The sequence below is a fragment of the Trichomycterus rosablanca genome, chromosome 16 (assembly GCF_030014385.1).
Source record: "Trichomycterus rosablanca isolate fTriRos1 chromosome 16, fTriRos1.hap1, whole genome shotgun sequence".
In the NCBI taxonomy this organism is placed as follows: domain Eukaryota; kingdom Metazoa; phylum Chordata; class Actinopteri; order Siluriformes; family Trichomycteridae; genus Trichomycterus; species Trichomycterus rosablanca.
In genome coordinates, this window is record NC_086003.1 from 6,305,057 (window position 1) to 6,312,500 (window position 7,444).

At 36.0% G+C, this 7,444-nt stretch overlaps 1 long non-coding RNA gene across 1 annotated transcript; it reads left to right on the forward strand.

Annotated features, from left to right (window-relative positions):
• Positions 1–1,307: 1,307 nt before the first annotated feature.
• On the forward strand, positions 1,308–7,327 carry LOC134330756 (uncharacterized). The gene is made up of 2 exons (XR_010015034.1): positions 1,308–1,514; positions 6,789–7,327. It is a non-coding gene; the product is annotated as an uncharacterized LOC134330756 (long non-coding RNA).
• The last annotated feature ends 117 nt before the right edge of the window (positions 7,328–7,444 follow it).

The window sequence follows — 7,444 nt, forward strand, 5'->3', positions numbered from 1 at the left end:
ATTTTACTTTGACTTTTATCTAGTAAATTAGTTCAATAAATGTTCCTGTTATAATGTGATTATAATTAGTACATAAATCAGAGCCTTTTACAGGCATCATGGGCTTTAACCTCTGATAATTCTCTCTGTAGGTCTCTGTTATCCAGACTCATCTCACATAGCTTGCATGCTTGCTGACTAAACAGAACAGTATGTCTTAAAGAGACAGTACACTAATTCAGTCAGAGCTAGGAGGCTCTAACACGTTTGTTCTGAAGTGATTTTTTTGGTAACATTTAATCACAGAGCGTTGTTCTACCTTGTTTATTCAAATATCTTCACTACGAATAGAATGAAGTTTTGAAAGATTAGTTTGTCATATGATGCTATTAAATTACCACAAAACAGAGCAAACATTAGCTAAAGGGCTACATTATGGGTGTGTTCGAAAACCTAGTGAGCTGCCTTGCTGTCTTACTGTCTACATAGGCAGCTGCCTCAGTAGAGAGGATTCTAATAAGTCAATGACTTATAAGTCAGGTTATTCGAACGCGCTACTTAGACACCGATTCCATCGGGTTTCGGGTTTCGCGTTTAGCATCTTGCCATTAAAACCAATGAACTGAGGTAGCACAGCACGCTAACGTCAATATAACATCTTCCTTCATGTACCGATAACGGTTAAATTTCCTGACAAGCCCGAACTTGCAAATAAAAACACTCAGGTTTATACAAGTTAAAAATCAGTAATATTTGATTTACGTTTGAAAATAACTCAATTCGTTTCTCCGCCCCGTCAGCCGTGTTTATTTTTCTGTGAGAGAAGAGCGCCCGACCCGCAATGAATGCTGGGATTGCCTTGATCACTAAGGCAGCGTCGGATGCTCACTCGTTCTTGAGCCAAAATAACATTGAAATATTAAGATGCCTCAGAAGTGAGGATTTTAAGGCATCTAGGATTTCGAACAGCCTCCTTCTCGGGAGCGCGCACAGGATGACGTAAAATGCTGCCTATGTAGAGAGCTCACTAGCTTTTCGAACACACCCTATGTGTTTCTTTTGAATCACAATAGGTCAAGTGTGATCAAGTTTGTTTTCTAAACAAAAACAGAAATGAATGATCTCTGCATTATAATTTCATCATAAAACATTGTAAACACATACATGCTGAATACAACTTTTATTAATCTGTTTACTGTGTGATTTTTGAGGTCAAGTTTGTTTGTTTATTGGGATTTTAACGTCATGTTTTACCCTTTGGTTACATTCATGACAGGAACGGTAGTTACTCATTACACAAGGTTCTTCAGTTCACAAGTTTATATCGAACACAGTCATGGACAATTTTGTATCTCCAATTCATCTTACTTGGAGCTCCCGCAGGAAACCCATGCAGACACTGGGAGAACATGCAAACTCCACATAGAAAGGACCCGGATCGCCCCATTTTGGGATTGAACCCAGGACCTTTTTGCTGTGAGGTGACAGTGCTACCCACCGAGCCACCGTGCCGCCCTTTGATGTCAAGACTAAAGGTAACAAAGTAATTGTATTTTTTTACTACTCACCCACCGTTCAGCCTAATTACACTAAGTAAATAAAATGAACTTATTATAGATTCAAAAAATATTAAATGTTACAATTTCTATTGAAAAAATAGAAATAATGCATGGATGTTATATATGTTGGAAGAAATCATCCAATTTTATATTTTCTGGTTTAGTGAATGGCCATTGTAAACTGATTTAGGTAACCTCAACCCCAACAGACACCCTAAATTGGGATGAATTAGAATGAATTAAAATGTAGATTGCAAGCCAGGCCCTTTGGTCTGACAGTCTTTTGACTGAATATGAACAAGTTCCTACAAACACACTCTGAAATCCTTTAATTAACCTTCTCATAGAGAGTGGTGGCATGCCAAAGTTCATAACAATGGTTTGGAATGGGAAGTCCAACAAGCTCATGGTCATGTATCTACATAGCTTTCATTATCATTGTACAAACCCTATTAAAATGCAATAAAAACAAGCATTTGTAATTTGTAAAAGGACTCTGATGCCTGCAACACAATAAAAAAAAATGGGACAGAGGTAAGTTTACCACTGTGTTACATCACCTTTCCTGCACTTTTTATTCATTCAGGAACCGAGGACACTAATTGTTGCAGGTTTGCAACTATCATTTTTGCCTGATCTTAGTTCCATAGTTGTTGTTTGATTCTACTCTTTATGATACACCATACATTTTCAATACTAGACAGATCTGGACTGCAGGTAGGCCAGTCAAGCACACACACTCATGACAGTGTGGCAGTTTCTCATGTAATGTCATCTGATCCCTTGAAGATCACACACTTTCAATAATGGTTTCTGGCCTTGCTTTACACAAGCTACAATTCTTCTGGATTTTCTGAATCTTTTTACAATATCATGATCAGTAGATGGATAAAGATGTTCTTTCACAAAGTTTGACACAAACTGGTGTCATTTGTTGCAGGCTTATATACAAAATACAAAGTTGGCCAGCCAAAATACTCATTTTATTTGTTCCACATGTTTTTTATAGTATATATTTTCAGACCTTTGATTGATATGAGTCTAACACCAGCTGAACCAACAAACAGTAGGTTTTTCACTCCTATGTGCTACTTTGAGGATGATGGGGTTGGGTCGGTGGGGGTTGGGGTTGGACAGAAGATTGACACCCACTGATGACAGAAGAATTATTCTCAATATGTACTCTAAACAAAGCCATGTAGACTGTGTTCACGGGGGTGGTGTGTTTGACTTTAATACTTGATAAAATGTAGTTACTCTATAAAACATTGACATGCAGTTAGTAGGTTGTTAGCTTCAAATAAATCTTATGCTATCTTATGCTAGGCTCATATTTATAGTAGAGGATGAATAGTCCTAAAGCTGGACACTTTCTAAAATGTCCCCTTTACCATTATTTTTTAAAACAGTGACTTAACTAGGTCAAGACTGAAGATTGTGGGTTCAAATCTCGCTTCAGCACTAAACCTTCTTGGCTCCAGTGGCGCCGTACAAAGGCTGACCCTGCGCTCTGACCCCAGCTCCCAAACAGTCTGGAATATACAAAAAGCATTTCATTGTGCTGTCCACTGTATATGTATATATGACAAATAAAGGCTTTCTATATTCTGTGGGAATCTGGGCAGAACTCGTAATAGTGTCACTGCTAAAGTTCCGCCTAAGAAAAACACCAAGGACAGATTTGATTCAGAGTTATGTGGAGTCATGAATCTCAGTGTGTTTGAGTTGTATGGTGATCCAGATGTATTCAAATACTTGGTGAGAAATACAACAGTCACTGCAGCTCTACCAAGGTTACAAGGTTCCATGGAAGAATAGTAGGTATGGTGTGGAAAGCCATTTCAGCTGCTGGTACTGGTGAGCTGTGACACTAAAAAAGGAAAATTATGGAAAATTTAAGGAAAAGGAAATGTATCCCATACTTTTTTAGTAGTAGTAGTAGTAGTAGTAGTAGTAGTAGTACTATTATTACTATTATTATTATTATTATTATTATTATTATTATTATTAATAATAATTATTATTATTACTATTATTATTATTATTATTATTACTATTATTATTACTATTATTATTATTATTATGTTATTATTAGTAGTATCATTATTTGTTAGTATCATTTGTTAGTATTTTATTATTATTATTATTTTATTGCTGTTGTTATTTATATAGTTATATTATAGTTATTGATTATTTGCTGTCATTTTAATTCAATTTTATTGTAAAGCACTTTTAAATAAAAAAAATTTGATAATTAAAAATTATAAAAATTAAAAAGGAAAAAAAAGTTTTTTGCTGCTTTTTCTTGATTGTATTATAAATTAAAATAAAAAAGTCAAAATTAAAAATGAAAAGGATGTGCCGCTCAGGTGACGCAGCGGTAAAAACACACGCTAGCACACCACAGCTGGGATCTTGAATACATCATGTCGGGTCTTTGCTGTTATTTATTTTATTGTAAAACACTTTTGAAGTACAAAAAAATACAAGAAATGAAAACATTACTATTATTATTATTATTATTTGGATTTTTGCTATCTCTATTTTATTAGAAATATTATTATTATTATTATAAATATATAATGTGTATTATAAATGAATAAATATAAATAAACACAAGTAAATATAATTATTATTGGCATTATTTGTATTATTCTCCCACCTCCAACATGCTTTAGAAGGTGGATTGGCTTCTAATTTTTTTTACAGGTGTGTGTTCCTGCCTTTTTAATGTAACAATGGCATTTGTTATACAGTCATTAATATGTGAATGGGCAAGTCTATCTGGTTTGGCATTTCCGCTGTTTATCTCATCAGAGCAATTCTAACCTGCTTTACTTCTTATCATTATGTCATGCTACATAAACATGTCAAATTGCCAAAGTGTGCCAACGTAACGCCTCTCACTAAAACCACTTCCTGAGTAACATCTGACCCTGCCAATCTGTTTTGTTTCAGTGTGTCAGGCTGAGATTTTTATTGAGCACCCATTTAATCAGGATATATAGGAGCAGCTTCATTTTTATTACATCTATCCAAAGTTGCGGTGGGTTTGGCACCTCACAAAAACACAAGGCGCGAAGCAAAAATACATCCTGGACAGGGTGCCAGTCCATTAAATATCCCTTCCCCCAACCATGCACTTACTTATTCAAATCTTCGAGCAAATTCACCTTCTGTTTGTTTGCAAGTGGTGAGAAGAAAACCAAACCAAGAAAACCAAGAAAACCAAACCAAGAAAACCAAACCACAGACAGTCCCAAAATATTGGGTCACCCCTTCTAATTTTTGAATTCAGTCACAGCAATTGCTAACAGATAAATAAATAAATTTATTATAATAAGGTAATTAATAAAGTTCCATCATGACTGTGCCCCTGTGCACAAACAAAGCAAGGTCGATAAAGACACCCCTGAACTCAGTCCTACTAAACAGCTTTGGAATCCTCCCTCCTTCTCACAGACAGTCCCAAAATATTGGGTCACCCCTTCTAATTTTTGAATTCAGTCACAGCAATTGCTAACAGATAAATAAATAAATTTATTATAATAAGGTAATTAATAAAGTTCCATCATGACTGTGCCCCTGTGCACAAACAAAGCAAGGTCGATAAAGACACCCCTGAACTCAGTCCTACTAAACAGCTTTGGAATGAACCGGAACATTAATTGAGGCTTTATTGACCAATATCAGCGCCCAGCCATACAATACTCTTCTGGGCACTCTGAGTGGGCACAAATTCCCACAGACATTATTCAAAGTCTTATTAGAAGAAGCCTTCTTAGATGAGTGGCGGTTGTCACAGCTGAACGGATCACAAAGAGGTCACTCTATTGTAATACCACTTGTCCAACAAGCTTATGGTCATGTGTGCAAATACTTTTGACCAGGGTATATTGCTATACATACTGTACATAGGGAAGTTGTAGCCTAGCGGTTAAGGTATAGGACTAGTAATCGAAAGGTTGCTGAATCAAGCCTCACCACTGCCAGGTTGCCACTGTTGGGCCCTTGAGCAAGGCCCCTAACCCTCAACTGCTTAAAAATATACTGTCACAGTACTGTTAGTCACTTTGGATAAAAGCATATGTAATGTATAGTAGCCACTATTTTCCAGTAAGAGACCGTAGCAGTCTTTTATCTAACTTATTTATACACTATAGGACCCAAAAGTATGTGGACACTTCAGCTTCCCGTAATAATTTAGTTCATGTGTTCCAGCCACACCCATTGACTGACAAGTATATAAAATCAATCATATAAAACAAATGATATGCTTTTAACTTTTTCTGTTTCAGCATGACTGTGCACCTGTGTATAAAACAGGGTGTATAAAGATATGATTCAATGATTTAAGTGAGCAGGATTTATACAGTCCTGAACTTATTCTCATTTAACACAATGCCTAATAATTGCTGTTTTGACCGAATACGCACAAATTCCCATTGAAATGATCCAAAAGTCTATGATTTTTAACTAGGATGTCTAACAACATCGTGGTTGGACGTCCATATACTTTGTACATACACTTATGTACTTTCCCTAATAAATGAATGACTTATCCCAGACGTGCAAATATGATTTTGCAATCATGAAAGGATGTTGCCTCAGAGCCGAGACAGAAGAATTTAACCGGTGGATTGTGGATTAACTTCGCTATCTGCTACACTTAGCAAACACCTTATTAGGTACACTTTTCTGGTTACACCTGCTATTATTCATTCAATCATTTATTTATTCATTGTCTGTTTTACCTGCTATTAACTTAATTGTATTTTTGCAGTTCCAGAATGCTTTTATATTATTGAACTTGGCATGGTAAAATGTCCATGTCTAGGTCATCTTTGCCCGTAGGTTCTATATTTTATATTTATTTAGGCAAATTTAACCAGTAACTCTGGAATCTGCTACACTCAGCAAGCACATTATGAGGTACACCTTTCTGGTTACTACATTGATTAAATTGATTGATTGATTAAAGCTAGACCATACAAATGGAGTCTGTGAGAGTATGATTTCTGACTGTAGCCCATCTGTTGCTCTCTATTTATCAGTTAAAATTGACACCTAAAGACCTCAACTGACCAGATATTGTTTGCAGTAGACGATTCTGCATTTTAAGCACAGTGTATGTTAATCTTCGTCTAGTCTTCAATCAATTAATACTTTCTGATCACAGGTTGGTTGGATCACTATTCTTTTTTTAAGTATTATCATTATGATTTTTTTTCATTTTTATTGTATTTTCAGGGCTCTGATGGGTCTGGTGCCATCTGAGCACACCGGGTGCAGGGGGTGCATACACCCTGTACCAGGAGCCAATCAACAGACAACTCACCCACACATTTACACCTGCTATAATTCAATCATTCATAAATTCATTGTCTGTTTTTCTGTTTATTACTGAATTACACTGTCAACATGCCAAAACGAAAAAAAAAAAAAACATACGGCTCTGAGTGGTTGGCTCACCACCCTTTTATTTCGAAGAGTAGGAATAATAAATGTAATGCTTGCATCACAATTATATCAATTAAGGTTTTAATTGTGTGTGCTGCAGACACTATCCTGACTACCCACTGTCATGCCCTTCTTTTTGGGGTCCGATGTACTCTTTCTTGGGGTAATGTAAGTGGCCACCGTATACTTAAGGCCCTACCTAATTCATGGCTGTGAAAATTGCATTACGGACTGTGAAATGAACCGTTTCCCATGTAACGTGCAATTGGCTGTAAAAGTCAAAATTTAAGGTTTGTGTATGCAATTATACGGTAACAGTGTAACAGACATTTCTGTGGTGTAGTGTGCTGACAATGTTTGACGTTTCTGTTTACACATTAAGTGCATTTTGTGAAAAGTGTGCTTCTCTACACACGTGATCATCTATGTGCTGCGATAGTTTGTGT